Below are 17,147 nucleotides of genomic sequence, written 5' to 3'. Positions count from 1 at the left end.
ACACTCTTTCCGTAAGTCAAATCAGTGGAGCTGCTACAGACTAAGTCTTCTCATGCTTAGTACTTTTCTTCTGCGCTCATGCAACTACAACATGTTGTATCTATAGGGTTGTTTATTTTTCACTAATAAAAACTGTATGACAGGGGACGCTTACGTGTTTGCATAGAACATGGAAAACATGGTGGACAAATCTTCGAACATTCAGAAGTTATGGCAGGATATTGTTAAATTCCTGGTTTCTGTATGTGATGAATGATGAAGAGGTCTCGTACTCCAAGGAGCGTAGGGAACGATGCGCGAGACCTGCACCGCCGACTAGGCAAGGCACTAGTGTAGGTGGTTTGCCATTGCCTTCCTCCGACCGTAATGGGGATGAATGATGATGATGACGACGACACAACAACACCCAGTCATCTGGAGGCAGGGAATCCCTGAATCCGCCGGGAATCGAACCCGGGACCCCGTGCGCGGGAAGCGATAACGGTACCGCAAGAACACGCGTTGCGGGCTGGCATGGTACAAATTTCGTATCAAGTGCTTTTAATCACACCAATAAACTGCAGCAGATGTCAGGGACGTCAACAGTGACAAAATTGTTCTTGTCTTGGGTTTCATTCAAGCAAAACACACATTTTACAAAAAAAGAAAAGAACATTGTGTGTGCTGAGATGCATAGGCATGTCGCATAAGATGGCTTGCGTATTTATGCATATAGCATGTACGGACCAAATATACAAAATGCATACGCACCTTGTGACGAGTGGAAGCCACGATATGCAAAGAATGGCTTGGAAGAACTAAGGCAGTGAAATTTTGCAGTGCATGTACCATCTATAGTTGCTTTCGGTACAAACATTGCTTCTTGTGAAACGTATGCGGAAATCTGAAGAACTGGCAGGATAGATGGATGTAAACACAGCTCATCATTATGTGGCAACTGTTCAAATAGACAAGATCATAAAGTTAAGATAGGATATTTATTTGAATGGCTATAGAGCCAAACTTAAGAGGGCTATGGAACCAGAAATTTCGTCAAGGAAGAACGTCGTTAGTCTACTGTATCTATAACTGACGTTAATCGAATTGTGAGAGGACTGAGAGGAAAAGAGAATTAAATAAGAATTAGCTTTTTGCTTTTTTCACGTTTAAGGGTATGTTGTTCCCAATTTTTATCTTCGTATTCACCAATTAGGACCACGTAACGACTTCATTTCCTTTTTCCTATTTTTCCAGCACTCTTTCATCTCCTCCTCATGCTGTCTTTTCTTTCTTCTGTCCATGTTGTTCTTGATTTCCTATTTCTTCAGCCTTGAAAGCTTTCCAGTTTCTGTGCTTTATTCTTAAAAAGTTTATTCTTTTTATTTCCTGTTCTTTACTGTTTATTTCTAGCTTGCTTGTTATTTTCGTAATTCATGCTGTTGTTGATTTCGTTTTCTACAATTACTGTAATTTTGTTTCCTTAAACTCTTTCCCTTCATACAGAATAGGTGTTCAAGGAGAATCAGTCTTTGCTTAGACATTAATTCTGACATTTCTGTATATTTTGGTGGATCTTCTCATTACTTTCCATTTTCAATTGCACCCATTATTTATCTGATATTCAGGTATCCCTATTACATCCAGCTTATAGTCATTGTTAAGCATTCCTATGTATATAAATATTCTGAGCTTTCCGTGGTAGAATGGCGTTTTAATTTTGTATTTCTAGAAATGCATTTCTTGTTGTAGATATTTTTAGTCAAACATATACTCTTTCCGTTTTATTAAGCCTTGTATCTGTTGCAAATTATTCTAGTGCAGGCTGCTGTACGGTTTCTTCAACTTATTTAAAGTTCCTAACACTCTGTATTGTATCTACCTGTGTGTCTATCAATACTGTTGTATTTTTTATATTTTTCATGAAGTTTTTTCATTTGAAATTCTGAAACCAGTTGTCTTGGCTACTCTTCCCATAAGGTTTACTTGAGTAACAACCTCTGTCGTATTTCCTGAAAGTACTGCAAAATTATCTACGAAACCCACGTGGTTTACAGGCACTTCATTGTATCTCCTTCTCACAATATTCCATTTCGTGATTTTTAGCTCCAGGTTCCAGATACATTTTTGTTCTAAAGCACAGTTAAACAATACGGTTGATAACTCATCGCCTTATCCAACAACAGCTTTTCTTTCAAATGAATGAGATATTTCTCCCACAGTTTTCCCTTTACGTATTGTACTTGCTACAATTTCATTAATTAAGTTTTCTAATTTTGCTTTAACTTCAAACCAGCTCATAATTTTATCTAATTTCTCTCTGTTGAGGAAATCAAATATTTTCTTGAAATCAATAAATGATAATGAATTCGCTGATTAACATTCTATGGCTAATGATTGATTTTAAGCTATAAATATGTATTGAGCATATAACATCCCAGCTTCCTCAACCAAATTATAACGTCCCAGGACTTTCTGCACCAAATTATAACATTTCAGCTCCTCAACACCAAATTAAAACGTTGCATTAGGAGGTGTCTGCTTCGTGCAAAAGGTCTTGAGTTCATATTGACGACAACAAGTAATTCTTCATTACAGACGTTTATTTACAAACAGAACTGACAGACTTCACAGACTCAACAACTTACTCTCCGAGCTAACCGCACTGCATATCCGAACTGAACTGGCAATTGACAACTCCTAGGTGTATTAATATCTTTCCAAACAATGAGAGACTTTGACAATGTTTTGTTTACAATACGATAGCAATTCACGACTTAAAACTAAATTAGACATTACAGAATTTTAGTACAGATTAAAGTAAGTAAAAGGATCAGTACATATAAATTCTTACAAGCATAATTTCCAAATAGATTTTATAACATTTTTCTACCAGCTTCTAGATAACCTTCACCAGATTTGTACCGATGTTTCCAGAAATATCTTGACATTTGATTCTGGATATTTCTTGAGTGATTTAGAACAACTATTTATATGTAAATTGATTTAAATCGTGTTTCAAAACGTAAATAAATCTTTTTAGCAATATTTCTTGATACAAATCATCTTTCGAAATTAGGTTATGAAACAGTTTTCACAAGTTTTCGTATTTTTGCGATCATAATATAGAATTTCTCCATAGAAAGTTCCAGAAGTGTCCATATTATACGAAATAATTTAGCTCAAAACTGATAATTTATACAATTAATCAGAGCTACAGCAAACAGTGAGTCTTTCTTTTACAAAAATGAAATATAATTACAAAATTGAATGAAAATAGGTTACTAACACTAATATATATTTACATTAATTCTATTTTTGTTCTTTCTGTGCAAAATGTCCTAATATTGACACAGTACAATATTTAAACATCACCAAAGTTTCCCTTTACATTTTGCATATCTGTATCGACATCCCCTAAAACTCTACAGTATCGAATACTTCAATATGTCCTGTAATGTTACAAGCAGTACCTTCCTCCAAATATTCTTCAACTTCATTGAGGAGAATTTATTTATGGTACACTGTATGCCACATTTTTTTCTAATATATTGTATGCCACTTGCAGAAGTGAAATTCCTTTTTAAGTGCTGATATTTTATGGATCTTTCTTTTTATGTCGTCAGCAGATAATGGCATCTTCTAGTCTTCTGAAATGTTTCGTTTTCCAGATGTTGTAAAAAAGCGTTTGTATGCTTTGGCTCCCTTTATTTCAATAATTCTGCTGTCATTTTGCTTTCACCACTTAATTTATTGTTTTAGAGTTTTTGATGGCTTCAGGAATTTCTAGCTTTGTTTGTAGGAAAGTTTTCTCAAAAACTTTTTGGTATTTCTGAGAATTCTGATTTAACTGTTGGAACTGGACAATTTAAGCCTCTGTCAAAAAATGTTACTTATACTGTGAGATTTTCACTTTGCAGCGGAGTGTGGGCTTATATTGAACTTCCTGACAGATTAAAACTGTGTGCCGGACCGAGACTCGAACTCGAGATCTTTGCCTTTCGCGAGCAAGTGCTCTGCCAACTGAGCTACCCAAGCACGACTCACGATCCCTCCCCACGCCTCCTACCTTCCAAACTTCACAGAAGCTGGCAGAACTGAAGCTGTGAGGACGGGTCGTGAGTCGTGCTTGGGTAGTTCAGTTGGCAGAGCACTCGTCCGCGAATGGCATGAGGAACTCATTACTAAAGAACCAATACAAAAAATAATATAATAGTGGGAACCAATGAAACAAATAGTAGTTAAAAAGATTCTCAGTATTTGGGCGTCTACTGCATTTCTGTGACCCCGTACTATCTATCTCAAGAACCACAATTGTTGATAAAGGTGAATGAAACCACATGCAAGAAGAAGATAAATTATGTGACCCCCAAAACTACATCATTCAGTCCATAGAATTATCCTTGTGGTTGCTTAACAGATTCAAACATAGGATAGCGTCTCACTTCCACACCTCTTAAAAACATTCAACATTATAAAACGTCCTCTTCCTTAGTTGTCCTTAATATCTCATATAATACTCATACATATCCCCATTTTCATACTAGAATAGTGACAATATTACACTGGCAAGATATATGATTTTCTTAGCACTGTCAGCATTTATATCATATTCATAGGTGTTAGGTGAGAACCCACAATGACATCTTGAAATATCACAAAAGCTAATTGCCGTGAGGTACAATACGGAAGACTCTCCCTTGCTAGCCTGTCATTAAAATTTGTTATTTTCACAGAGGCTTTATGCATAAAATCAGGACAAAATAACGAAGTCAATAAAAACAGGCCAATTCTATTGGCTAGAGGCCAATTCTATTGGCTAGAGACTGGCTCTGGTAAATGATATCTACCATTGAAAGCATCAAAATATTTTCGTAGTGTCAATGAACTCACCTCGTTTAGGGCTGTACAAGTTGATCACGTTGCAGTATCTGAAAGAAATAAAAAAAAAATCATTCATATGACAGAATATCCTTCACTTTATTATTGACAGACAAAAAGAAAAATATGAGAAACGAGTATGTAAAAAAAAATACGGTTTGATTAAGGGATCATACTGAAACATTGCAAGGATCTGCCATCAGCATGACTTTTGCCTGCAGTATTCTTCTAAGATGTTTGTGCTGGAGTTCTTTGAAGTCCGTATGTTTCGACAGTGTCCCATTTTTCTCATGCGCGCTTGCAGACCGTGAATATTGCTGACTATACAACAGTAGAAATAATTGAAATGTGTGCTGGTGTGGTCTGTTATGGAAAGTTTTATCAGAATCCTTGTAGCTAAATTATTTCGATTACGTTTGATTATGTGAATCATACCACAAGTAGAGTGATGGCCGAATGAGTGCGTACCAAGTTCTAAAGAGCACTTTAATCTGTGAATTTTTTTAAAGTAATGAGCAGAAACATTGTTTATTGGCATGTGTGAGCAACTGAGCGAAAAAGAAAACGCAGGCGAGTATTCAGTTATCTAATAATGGTGAACTGCTTGCTTACCATATCGTGGCTCTGTACGAAAGTAAGAAAATAATTTAATTGTTATTTCTCATGAGAAAACTTCAAACGTGTAAGCTGTGGGTGCTGTAGCAATTGTCCTGAATACATACAGAATTACTGTTGTTCAAAGGGCGAAATTCATTCATGTGCTTTCAACAGAGTAGCATTATTTCTCGACAACTATTAAACGAGAGGTCGACTCTTTGCAATGCTCTCAAGTCATAACACCATTCTTATCTAAGATGGAAGACCCTACCAATCCATCTCTTTTCGCCTCTCTTTCCGGTGTTTTGAGTACATTTGTGCACAGTAACGAGTCCAATATCGCCAAATAATGTGAATTTCGTAGACATTACCCCTAGACTTATTACAATAACAGAAGGCCTTGTTAATGACAATCTTTTCTTTGACCGATAAAATTATTTGTTTACGAAATCCACACTTGTAATTTCGAACTTTAGCCATTATCAGCTGGATGTGCTTCAGCACATGTCAATACATTTAGAACGTCAGATACGTAGGTACGTCATCGCCACGTCTGTAGACTGAGTAAGTAGCATCGTTAACGTCTTTCTCACAAATAACATCAAAGTGTTGTACATATTCGCTGTTTGATGACAACTGTAACTGTTGCCCAGAAGAATTATTCCTTCTTCAGATCGAGGACATAGTCCAGCTAGAAAGCGGTGAACGGGATACTCTCGCGAATTTTTTTAAAACCTGGCAAGAAGAATCTATTGTATTAATCCCTGTTCAGAATAAAGATATACGTTAAAGATTTCTTGACTGAGCTGATATAGAAGAAATTTTTCATTTCGTGCATATGCAATTATAAACAGCACTTATTTGTTTTACAGGTAGACTTGCCGGATTCCGCAAGATTGTTACAAAGAGACGCTAACAATTACTGAGCCACCTTCCTGTAGCGAGATTTCTTTCTGTAAAAATATCATGCACTGAGTGTTAGCACGCGTCAAGCGCTTTACAGAAAGTGCACCTACTGCAACTTTTCTTTTGACGGAAGGGAGAACACAGCTGCTTCTACGACAATTGTAATCTCTGCGCGCCTAATGTTTTTCCTTAGTGAGAGGGCAAGGTGGCGCAATGGTTAAGACACTTGATGCATATTCGGAAGCAGAGGAATCCAGTTCCCCGTCCAGCCTTCTAAATTTGCTTTTTTGGTAGTTTTCATAAGTCGCCAAAGGCGAATGATGCGATGATTCCTTCGGACACAACAAAGCGACTTGCTTAAACTTCTTGTTCAGTCCGAGCTTGTACTCAGCCACTAAATACCTCGATATCAACGGCTCGTTAGGCCCAGCTCCCACTTCCCACATCTACAATAAAGGCTTTTTGCTAAGAAGAAAGTTGTTTTCCATAAACTGGCTGGTTACATGTGAGGTCAGTGACGTAATCTTAGTGTTAAACGAGAAAAATACACGTTTTATACGCACAAGAAGTGTTACTGAGAATCCGTATTAGAGTCAGAGTTTAACAGAGCTCTATGAGAATTGCGATCAGATGAGGGGTTGATACCATCCCCCGGAAATTTCTAAAATCATTGGGGAAAGTGGCGACAAAAGAACTATCCAAGCTGATATGAAGAGTCTATGAGGCTGAGGACATAGAATCAGACTTTCGGAAAAATATCAGCCACACAAACCCAGAGATATGAATGGCAGACAAGAGCGAGAATTAGGAGCCAGTCAGATTTATAGCTCATGCATCCAAGTTATTAACAATAATAATATACAGCAGAATGAAAAAACTCGGTATTGGATAGATGAGAATCAGTTTGGCATTAGGAAAGGTAAAGGTACCAGAGAGGCAGTTCTAACATTGCGCTTGATAAAGGAAGTAAGACTGAAGAAAATTCGAGACACGTTCATGGGATTTGTCGACCCGGAAAAAGCGTTGGACTGTGTCAATGATGCGAGACATTCAAAATTATGGGAAAAAATGGGAGTACGCTGTAGAGAAAGATGGGTAATATACACTATGTAAAAGAACCAACAGGGAACAGAAAGTATGAAAGACCAAGAACGAAGTGTTCGGATTAAAAAGGGTATTTCGTCCCTAATATTGAAACTATACATCAAAGAAGTAATGACGAAAATATAAGAAAGGTTCAAGAGTGCGATTAAAGCTCAGGGTGAAAGGTTATCAATGCTAAGATTCGCTGATGATATTGCTATACTGAGTGGAAATGAAGGAAAATTACAGGATCTGTTGAATGACATAAAGAGTTTAATGAGTACAGAATACGGACTGACGGTAAACAGCAAAAAGTCAAAAGTAATAAGAAGTAGCAGAAATGAGAATAGCGTGAAATTTAAGGTCAAAATTGGCGTCCACGAAGTAGACACTGTTAAGAAATTCATGACTGACGAAGCTTGAAGGACATAAAATGTACACCAATGACCATTAAAATTGCTACACCAAGAAGAAATGCAGATGATAAATGGGTATTCATCGGACAAATATATTATACTAGAACCAACATGTGATTACATTTTCACTCAATTTGGGTGCATAGATCCTGAGAAGCCAGTACCCAGAACAACCACCTCTGACCGTAATAACGGCCTTTATACGCCTGTACATTAAGTCAAACAGAGCTTGAATGGCGTGTACAGGTACAGCTGCCCACGCAGCTTCAACACGATACCACAGTTCATCAAGAGTAGTGACTGGCGTATTGTGGCGAGCCAGTTGCTCGGCCACCATTCACCACACGTTTTCAGTTGGTGAAAGATCTGGAGAACATGCTGGCCAGGGCAGCAGTCGAACATTTTCTGTATCCAGAAAGGCCCGTACAGGACCTGCAACATGCGGTCGTGCATTAACCTGCTGAAATGTAGGGTTTCGCAGGGATCGATTGAAGGGTAGAGCCAAGGGGCGTAACACGTATGAAATGTAACGGCCACTGTTCAAAGTGCCGTCATTGCGAACAAGAGGTGACCGAGACGTGTAACCAATCGTACCCCATGCCATACGCCGGGTGATACGCCAGTATGGCGATGACGAATACACGCTTCCAGTGCGCGTTCACCGCGATGTCGCAAAACACGGATGTGACCATCATGATGCTGTAAAGAGAACCTGGATTCATCCGAAAAAACGACGTTTTGCCATTCGTGCACCCAGGTTCGTCGTTGAGTACACAATCGCAGGCGCTCCTGCCTGTGATGCAGCGTCAAGGGTAACCGCAGCCATAGTCCATGCTGCGGCAAACATCGTCGAACCGTTCGTGCAGATGGTTGTTATCTTGCTAATATCCCTATCTGTTGACTGCACGACGTGGCTGCACGATCCGTTACAGCCATGCGAATAAGATGCCTGTCATCTTGACTGCTAGTGATACGAGGCCGTTGGGGTCCAGCACGGCGTTCCGTATTATCCTCCCGAATTCACCGATTCCATATTCTGGTAACAGTCATTGGATCTCGGCCATCGCGAGCAGAAACGTCGCGATACGATAAACCGCAACAGCGATAGGCTACAATCCGACATTTATCAAAATCGGAAACGTGATGGCGCGCATTTCTCCTCCTTAAACGAGGCATCACGACGTTTCACCAGGCAACGTCGGTCAACTGCTGTTTGTGTATGAGAAGTCTGATGGAAATTTTTTCTCATGTCAGCACGTTGTAGGTGTCGCCACAGGCTCCAACCTTGTATGAATGCTTTGAAAAGCTAATCATTTGAATATCACAGCATCTTCCTCCTGTTGGTTAAATTTCGGGTCTGTAGCACGTCATCTTCGTGGTGTAGCAATTTTAATGACCAGTAGTGTAAATTAGCGCTGATAAAGAGGACATTCATGGCCAAAAGACATGAACTTGTATCAAACGTTGGCCTTAATTTCCGGAAGAAGCGTCTGAAAGTGCACGTTCGAAAGACAATTCTGCATAGTAGTGAGTCATGCACTGTTGGAAAACCCATATAAGAAGAGAGTTTGATGCGTGGTGCCTTAGAACGATATTGAATATTAGATGGACTTGTGAGATAAGGACTGTAGAGGTTTTCCGCAGAATCGAGGAAAAGCGCAGTTTGTGTAAAACACCGACAAGAATATGGGACAGAATGATAGAACATGTGTTAAGACGTCAGAATCTCACTTCCATAGCAATAGAGGGTAGAAATTTTGGAGGAAAACGGAGACTGGAATAAAATGATTAAGGACGTAGGGTGCAAGCGCTGCTCTGTAGGAATCAACATGGATTCCGGAAACAGCGATCGTGTGTGACAAAACTCGCTTTATTTGTTCATGACACCCAGAAAATATTAGATACAGGTTTCCAGGTAGATGACATTTTCCATGACTTCCGGAAGGCGTTCGATACAGTTCCCCACTGTCGCCTGATAAGCAAAGTAAGAGCCTACGGAATATCAGACCAGCTGTGTGGCTTGATTGAAGAATTTTTAGCAAACAGAACACAGCATGTTGTTCTCAATGGAGAGACGTCTACAGATGTTAAAGTAACCTTTGGCGTGCCACAGGGGAGTGTTATGGGACCATTGCTTTTCACAATACATATAAGTGACCTAGCAGATAGTGTCGGAAGTTCCATGCGGCTTTTCGCGGATGATGCTGTAGTATACAGAGAAGTTGCAGCTTTAGAAAATTGTAACGAAATGCAGGAAGATCTGCTGCGGATAGGCACTTGGTGCAGGGAGTGGCAACTAACCCTTAACATAGACAAATGTAATGTATTGCGAATACATAGAAAGAAGGGTCCTTTATTGTATGATTATATGAAAGCGGAACAAACACTGGTAGCAGTTACTTCTGTAAAATATCTGGGAGTATGCATGCGAAACGATTTGAAGTGGAATGATCATATAAAATTAATTGTTGGTAAGGCGGGTACGAGGTTGAGAGTCATTGGGAGAGTCCTTAGAAAATGTCGTCCATTAACAAAGGAGGTGGCTTACAAAACACTCGTTCGACCTATACTTGAGTGTTGCTCATCAGTGTGGGATCCGTGCCGGGTCGGATTGACGGAGGAGGTAGAGAAGATACAAAGAAGAGCGGCGCGTTTCGTCACAGTGTTATTTGGTAACCGTAATAGCGTTACGGAGATGTTTAACAAACTCAAGTGGCAGACTCTGCAAGAGAGGCGCTCTGCATCGTGGTGTAGCTTGCTGTCCAGGTATCGAGAGGGTGCGTTTCTGGATGAGGTACCGAATATATTGCTTCTCCCTACTTACACCTCCCGAGGAGATCACGAATGTAAAATTAGAGAGATTCGAGTGCGCACGGAGACTTTCTGGCAGTCGTTCTTCCCGCGAACCATACAAGACTGGAACAGGAAATGTAGGTAATGACAGTGGCACGTAATGTGCCCTCCACCACACACCGTTGGGTGGCTTGCGGAGTATAAATGTAGATGTAGATGTAGATGAAGAGGTTGGCACTCCCTCTTTACGGAGGAAAGAGACTGCCTGAGCCGCAAGGATATTCCGGTGAAATATTCACATGGCGCTAAAGGACAGGTTAGCAGTAGACGTTTTCCGGTGTCGGGTGTTTTGTGGGCAGGCTTCGCACCGCGTTTCGCCGTCTCGCGGCGCCTACTACCACACACAGAGAGAGCAGCCAACGACAGGTAGCCGCTCCGGGAGGCCGACAGAGCTGCCGGCGCATCCCCTAACGAGGCTAATTAACGCTGCAATTAACACGTCCCACGTCTAACTCGCGCGCATCCATTCACCCCCGTGTGCCCACGCTTCCCCCCAGTCACACACGTGCGCAACCGTGCAGGTGGGGGTGGGTGGCACACCTGAGCTGAGAGCACGGCGCTACGCAGTGCAGCCTAATGCGCTGGAAACGCGTCTGCCTTTTAGGGGTTCGCTCTGCTGTCCGCTGCAGTTTCGGGTTTCGCTGTGCAGCCGCGTGGAGCGAACGCGAGTCGCTCGGATCTCCCCGCCTCCGTGGTAGCGCTCCAGTGTCGCATTTACCATTTGTTCCTACCTCTCTCGAACTAGTCAGGTATTTTACAGCCCAGTATTTAACTCGGTTCTTCAGCAGCGCAGTGTGAATAGGCGGTGTGAATATTCCCTCTGATGTTGCACTCAGGCATTTAGCGCAGAAAAACACGGATATAATGTCTCAGTACATGAAACGAGTAGTGAACAGAGAGGGAAAAATTTACTTTCAGTGCAGTAGCTCCTCCTGGCAAGCAAATAAACGCGATGCAGAAATTTTCTGAGAGTTTTGTAGCTCATTGCACTCCTCTGCTCTAAATTTTTCTTTAACATCTTGTACTAAACCATTCAGCATTTCAACTTAACTGCCTGAAAATAAAAAAGCAGGTTAGCATTCAACGTAGAAGTCACTAGAGACGGAACACCAACTTACTTGGCGAAGAATGTCGAAAGACTTTCCTGTAATCGGTCTAAGTACCTGTTCTAACATTCACATACACAGTATAGCGTTAAGACTTCGTGTGTGGAATTCCAAACAGCAATGGTATCACTTGGTGAGCTGCGCCGTTGCGATCCTTGAAGTTCCAGCAAGAATAGTGTAGAAGATCAAAGCTTTAGCACCGCTGCAGCAGGCATCCTAGCCACGAATGTAACAGTACGTGTCTGACACTCGTCGCAAATGGTGGTAGAGCAGAAACGCAACAACAAATTTTCTTTAAATCTGGCAAATCCGACAGTGAAAGGTTTGACGTGTTTGAAAGTGTTTATGATAGAGATCATTTAAGTCTTTCTAATATTTCTCCGTGGTACACTCTATCTCATGACGGCATAAAGGTCGTTAAGGATACACCACAAGCATCAAAGCCGTGAACAAGTCGCCGTAAATCACTGAATCAGGTGGATGTGTTTCCGCACTGCTCATTGACGAGCTGTCAGAATAACGAAAACTGTTACGCACAAAATTTTGAGCGAGAATTCGGGCAAAAGGAAAGTTTGTGCACGGTTTGTGTCGCACGCCCTTTCAGGCTGTGAAAAGCATGGCGGAGTCCAACTTTGTAATGACCTGTTACAGGCAGCCCAAAGTTATACCGATTTCACGTGATCGATTGTAACTGGCGATGAGACATGGTGTTTCCAATACGGACCTCTTAGAAAGCGGCACATTGCAGCGTAGTGAGCCCACACAGGCCAATACCAAAGAAAGTACGCTTGCAGAATTCTTGTGAAGACAAAGGAATAATTCACAAGGAGTTTATACCAGAGGGGCAAACCGTTAATCTTGAGCATGGCGTCCTCCATCGTTTGCGAGAGAGAATTCGTCGAATACGAAGTGGCAAGTTTCTTTTCGCTCCTCCACGGCACTGCCTCAGCCTACAAAGCGAAGTATTTGATAAATAGATGGACCACAGTGCCGAATCACCTGCCGTATTCGTCGGATTTGCCCCAAGCGACTTCTGATTGTTTCCTAAACTGAAGTAGTCAATGAAAGGACACCGTTACGAAGCAGTTAAGGACATTCGAGGAATTAGTACTGTAAAACTAGCACGAATCCGCCAGGCGGATTTGCGTCGAGGTCCGCTGAACCGGCCAGTCTGGGGATGGTTTTTAAGCGGTTTTCCATCTGCCTCGGCGAATGCGGGCTGATTCCCCTCATTCCGCCTCAGTTACACTATGTCGGCGATTGCTGCGCAAACAAGTTCTCCACGTACGCGTACAGCACCATTACTCTACCAAGCAAACATAGGAGTTACACTCGTTTTGGTGTGAGTCGTCCCCTGGCGGGTCCACCGGGGGCCGAACCGCACAATAAACCTGGGTTCGGTGTGGGGCGGCGGAGGGGTGAAGTGGACTGCGGTAGTCGTCGTGGGGTTGTGAACCACTGCGGGTGCACCGGGGACGGAGCCTCTCCGATGTTTCTAGGTTCCCGGTTAACATACAATACAATACTGTAATATTAAATGAAGTCTCAAAAAAGGACTACAGTGACTGTTTCGAAACTCTTTTAAAACGATTTCAGCTGTTAATTATTCAGTGTGATTATTTTGAATAAATACAATGATTTTGTGAACATAATCCATAATTCATTTTTCATAGCCACAGACCTAACAGAACTTGGAGACACTGTGTACATATTAAATACTTGGCAAACTGGATGAAGCATTTTCTTGAATTTAAGTGCAGCATACCGATTGTGCATAACAAGAAATACATCCACGGTATAAACAGAATCAGTTCTATCCATGTGGAACAGTACCATTCCACTGAAATGGCACGACCATTTTCCTTCGCTAAACTTTTGCTTCGTCTTTATCTCGCAGCCGAGGTCGTTAAGTCATAATTTTACTTTCTTCCTAACTCTTTGTTTTATTTTTGCAAACAGATCTTGCTTTTCAGGGATAGTACAATTGTTACATGAAGAAATATTGACTTGCACAGAAAATAGCGTTTACCTACATGCGTCGTTTCGAAACCCTACGGGGATGAGGTTATGTAGAAAGATATATTGTGGACTATATTTTAATTAAACTAAAACTTCCACATGTATCGTGTGTGGCGCATGGAATCACCGCTACATGGCTGTAATTTTTTTTCCATTTGGACTAAGGATTGGCAGATGGAAAGAGTGTTATCGATACGTCCTAGTGATGGAAAGATTTTCTCAGTTTTTGTTCCTTAGAAACGTGCTAGCATTCTCAGAGGAGAGAGCGCGATACGGAAATTTTCTGGAATGGCCTCTCAGAGGCTTTCTAATGAAAAATGAGATTTTTGATATGAATATTACTTAAGAAATGGGAAATCAAGGTTCCGCCAGGACCCAGGACAATACTGTAGTGTGTAATTGGTGGAAGAGGAACAGTGGTAATAGGAGTGTACATTTCAGAAGCAAAAACTAATCACCGCGTACATCGTTTGCTAAGTCGATGAAAGGTTACAACTTGAACAGACTTCGAGCAATGCTCTGGACCCTTGCATAAGGCAAGTGAAGTGCAGATTTCTCCAATGTGAAGTTGTAAGTTTTCTTGGATGGGTGGCGACAGGTATTCGAGAGTTTTCCTTATTCAAAAATTATACGAACTACTCGATGTATGATACAAACGCGTAGAGTGAACATGTAGTCGCATTTATTATTCTAGGATGATGTGGAATGGACATCTTGCGAGGCTTTATGTGTTGTTGAAACGAAAACCTCTAATGGCCGCTTATACTCTACCTGACAACGACATTTTAGTAAGCGTCCGAGTTTTCTTTAACGGGAACACTTAATGTAAGTACCTGCACTTAAAAGCGACTTGTAAGTAAAATGAAACCCGTGGTATAAACGAAACTACAGCAAAACTGGCGACTGGATCGTTTGATTCCAATGAAGATGCAGGCAAGAGCTGCGGAGGATCTCCGGAGCTCCTAGAAGTAATAGCTCAGCCACTCCCTCAAGAGCAAGACAAGACTTAGTAATATTTGTCATAGTGATAATACGCAACAGCAACTGATCAAAATGTAATAATGTGGTACACAGTCTCAATTGGACATAAAATTTTGCTCTTTTTAATGTGTAAGTGAGACTGTATACTGCATAATGTAATAGATGCCTCCTGCATTTCAGCCTAGTTGTGAAGGCCTGCCGGCCGGGTGGCCGAGCGGTTCTAGTCGCTACAGTATGGAACAGCGCGACCGCTACGGTGGCAGGTTCGAATCCTGCCTCGGGCATGGGTGTGTGTGATGTCCTTAGGTCAGTTACGTTTAAGTAGTTCTAAGTTCTAGGGGAATGATGACCTTAGAAGTTAAGTCCCATAGTGCTCAGAGCCATTTGAAACACTTTGTGAAGGTCTTTCCATTACTAACCTTGTGTTACGTTGGTGAGCTAGTAGGTAACTGATGTAAAGTATAAGTTTTGCGCAAAGATTAACTTTAGCAAGAAGTCATTCTCCAATTAATTCCCTAGAACAAAAATTATGCATGTACAAGGGTGGTCAGAAACAGTCTGAAAAGCTTATAAGTGTGTTGCAGGTGAGGCTGCGCTGAGAAATAACTGTTAAGAAAAAAATTCGACACTTTGTGCCGTTTCCGAGTTATTTAGCATTCAAATTAGGCAATCAGGTCGCTGGGCGCGCAAATCCAAGGAGCCTGCCAGATATAATAAAAGTAGTATCAGTTGTTCTCATAGCGAGACGACAGCGCACGAGACTGCTCAGGCTTTGGTTGGGAGTCGATCCTTACTACAGTCTCATGTCCGATTTTTGTATTGCTCTCCTGTTCCTCCGTTTTAGAAAACCAAACGAAGTACACGTTTGTTGATAATGTCTCTGGCGGGCCGCTTGAATTTGCGCACGCGACGGCCTGATTGGCTAACTTACCGAACTTTTTTCTTAATTTTTGCTCAGCACAACCTGCCCTGCAACACCCTTAAAAACTTATCCCACTGTTTCTGACCACCGAGTATATCCCTCCTATTATGTAGGTTAAACCAGGAGAAGTTCTGTGATCCGATTTGAAGGAAACACACACACACACTATATATATATATATATATATATATATATATATATATATATATATATATATATATATATATATATATACTGTGCTCGCAGCTCTCCATTGAACCATCTCCAGAGATTGAACCAAGCTTCAGAAGATAGTCTGAGTACTATGGGACTCAACTGCTGTGGTCATCAGTCCCCTAGAATTTAGAACTAGGTTTACCTAACTAACCTAAGGACATCACACACATCCATGCCCGAGGCAGGATTCGAACCTGCGACCGTAGCAGTCAGGCGATTCCGGACTGAGCGCCTTAACTGCTAGACCACCGCGGCCGGCAGATGTCACAATGTTAATTATGTCTCATCATTTGTATCGCATTATTTGTCTACAGAAGTATATAGCGAACGAACTCTCATAATTACGAGGGGATTTAGAAAAGTAAGTTACATATTATTATGGCAGCCCACACAGCTTTAACTGAATGTCACCAGGTCTGTGTAAACATCCATTGGAACGTTCTACCGCTCGTTCTGTTCATAAATTCGCTCCTTGGTCAATGAGCTATTTGGCAATAACTGTACGGACGTCCTCAATATTAGAAAAACTCCTCCCCCCCCCCCCCCCCCTGCGATGTTCTTCGAGTCTGCCGACAAGATAAAAATCTCATGGTGTAAAATCTGAACTGAATGACGGACCGGCTTCACCCACGTCTGTGGCGCCATCGGCATATTACTGGCACCATTTCACTACTGAAGAACGTGACATTTCATTTGAACCATACACTGCTAGAATTTCATAGTGAATCTGTGTACAATTTAAACGTTTTACTTACAAGAATCGTACTGACCCACGCACTTCAACCTTGGTGTACGTTTCAAGTTGCCGCGCTGTTTCACTCGCCTATTGTGATACGGCTGTTATCCCTGAACTGTGTCTGCACACATACCGGAGCAAATACATTCTCCTCACAAAGCGCCACTCTTGCTGCACACCAATCTTACCGTGGGACGACATGTGCAACTTACTTTCTAAATTCCCTAAGAATTTTTCGTTTACTTTTATCTTTTACAAAATTTAGTAGGATGTCTGTTTCCATCACATTTTTATTATTTACTGCTTTTCTTTACTGGTTCATATTAGTTAAAAATAATGCTCATTTATTGCATAAGCGTATACTAGAACAGTTATGCTTTGGAAATTTTCTATAGTGACATATATGTAGGACTCCGTATCGTAACCTCTCTGACAGTCACGATGTTTAGCATTGT

The 17,147-nt window shown here is 41.2% G+C and overlaps 1 protein-coding gene across 1 annotated transcript in view; it reads right to left on the bottom strand.

Annotated features, from left to right (window-relative positions):
• Positions 1 to 17,147, bottom strand: part of LOC126274625 (superoxide dismutase [Cu-Zn]-like) — a 330,804-nt gene that overhangs the window by 171,964 nt on the left and 141,693 nt on the right. Inside the window, exon 2 of the mRNA XM_049977129.1 lies at positions 4,870 to 4,907. The gene's annotated coding sequence lies outside the window, so the exon portion shown is untranslated. The remainder of the gene's footprint in view (positions 1 to 4,869; positions 4,908 to 17,147) is intronic.

The sequence above is a fragment of the Schistocerca gregaria genome, chromosome 1, assembly GCF_023897955.1.
Source record: "Schistocerca gregaria isolate iqSchGreg1 chromosome 1, iqSchGreg1.2, whole genome shotgun sequence".
NCBI lineage: Eukaryota > Metazoa > Arthropoda > Insecta > Orthoptera > Acrididae > Schistocerca > Schistocerca gregaria.
Note: the sequence above shows the minus strand (reverse complement) of the source record. Positions and strands in the feature narration are given on the sequence as shown.